Consider the following 2,473-nt stretch of genomic DNA (forward strand, 5'->3'; position numbering starts at 1 on the left):
ATGTGTTTTGCTTGCTCTGAACATTGCTACCTGATGCTGTTTCAGCCATGTCCAGTAATTTCACCAAGTCTGTGAAACTGATATCTTTTGCACTTTTGCCATGCTTGTTTGAACCTGTTATTTTGTGATCTAGCCGTGGCTTAGTGTTCATATTTTGTCAAGCATCTCCTGTAGATTACTGCCATATGTTTTGTTGCTATTTTGGAGTGCTGTAGCATAGTTACTTGTTGCATTCTAAGTGCTATCATGCTGTTAATCGCAGAATCGTGTCATTCTTGTTTTGCTTGCCATTTGCAAACCGTGCATCCGTTTGCGGTGATCCTTGTATCGATTTCGACCGAAATCATCTCATCTTTCCAGTGGAATCCTTGGTTTGCCAAGTTACTGCCTTGTTCATTCTTTTTCTTTCGGAGCACGCATATCATATCTCGCATATCATGCATGTTTTGCATCATGTTGCTTGTGCATTTCCCATGATTGATTGTGGTTCCATTGCTTGTGTTCTTGTTGTGGGTAGATCCGGGAGACGAGTTCGTGAACGAGGAACCTGTTGAGTATGCTTACGAGGATCAAGCTTTCGACAACTCTGAGAACCTTGCAGGCAAGATGACCATACCCTCGAAATCACTTCTATCTTTGCTTTGCTAGTTGTTCGTTCTATTGCCATGCTGCGCTACCTACCACTTGCTATATCATGCCTCCCATGTTGCCATGTCAAGCCTCTAACCATCCTTTCCTAGCAAACCGTTGTTTGGCTAAGTTACCGCTTTTGCTCAGCCCTTCTTATAGCGTTGCTAGTTGCAGGTGAAGTTGAAGTTGGTTCCATGTTGGAACATGGATATTTTGGCATATCACAATATCTCTTATTTAATTAATGCATCTATATATTTGGTAAAGGGTGGAAGGCTCGGCCTTATGCCAGGTATTTTGTTCCACTCTTGCCGCCCTAGTTTCCGTCATACCGGGATTATGTTCCTTGAGTTTGTGTTCCTTACGCGGTTGGGTAATTTATGGGACCCCCTTGACAGTTCGCCTTGAATAAAACTCCTCCAGCAAGGCCCAACCTTGGTTTTACCATTTGACACCTAAGCCTTTTTCCCTTGTGTCGCGGAATTGTCACGGCAGATGTCCTTAGTGTCAGGACTTGGTCGCGAGGCCAACGCATCTATGTGGTAGCTTGAGAGGGGTTGGGCGGAATCGAGAGACGCAACACAAGACAAGGATTTAGACAGCTTCGGGCCCCGGGAAACATCATCCGGTAATAGCCCTACATGCTGTTTGTGGCTAGGTCTCATTATGCTCATGAGAGAGTCGCCGGTAAGCCGGCTCTTTGTGTCTAGCCCTAGAGATTGTTTCTTGTTGCTTGTCCCTCTTCGGGTGCCCCGCCCCTCCTTGTATAAGTCGAAGAGGAGGCTTACATGCAGAGTCCTAGTAGGATTAAAACTAACTTATTCTCTATTACAAGTCGGATACAAGTACGGGACTTGCTTCCTTGTAAAGGAAATATTCCTCATGCCTTCCGTCTTAAGCCGGCCCACAATAACATGAGCCGGCCTACTGGGCCTTGGGCCCTTGTCATCCGTCTGACCCGCCGTCGGGGCCATCATTAAGTCGTCAGGCTTGTGAGTCGCCACACCAGTGAACCACCAGACCTGTGAGTCGCCAATCCTCCGGCGGGTTACGATGAAGCGCCAAGTCCGGTCGGGTCATACCACGGGGTATATCCCCGACATTAGCCCCCAGTTTAATTTGGATTTATCCATGTTAAACTGATCCTGCAAAATAACTCAAGAACAAATTTGACAGGTTGTGCTCCGGATTAAATATTCTTGTAAGCCGGCACCTAATCATCCTTAAGTCCTTGACATTTTCTCCTGGAATATCCGGGTCAATAGGCCAGCTTCATAATCCGTGTGCTGACATTGTCTCTTGTAAAGAAATATTATTAGAAATAATCCATTTGAGTCGGCCTTCAATGCTCTGATTTGACAAAAATATTGGTCTGGAAATATTCAACTGATATTCAGCCGGCTTAAAGATGTAGACATTGCCGATTTATGATTGCCAAAATTGTCGGCTTGTAAATATTGATAGCACCGGGTCATAATTGTTACTGACGCCGGGTCATAATTATTGGTGACACCGGATCATGATTGTTGCAAACACCGGGTCAACTTGATCTTCTCCAAACTGAGAATTTTGAAGATTTTTCCCCCTTATATATATATATATATATATATATATATATATATATATATATATATATATATATATATATATATATATATATCACTTGTAGCCCCCAAGTGCCCAGTTGTCATGCTTGCAGCAACCTGGGACTTGTAATTGCCTTATGCTCATAAAACTTCAACCAGTGTAGCCCCCAAGGGCCGGGTCATTATGCAATACTGAGCAGGGACTTTGTAAATAATTCATTGATAATAACATCACATGATGTAATCTCCACCATGGG

Source organism: Aegilops tauschii, chromosome 6 (genome assembly GCF_002575655.3).
Source record: "Aegilops tauschii subsp. strangulata cultivar AL8/78 chromosome 6, Aet v6.0, whole genome shotgun sequence".
NCBI lineage: Eukaryota > Viridiplantae > Streptophyta > Magnoliopsida > Poales > Poaceae > Aegilops > Aegilops tauschii.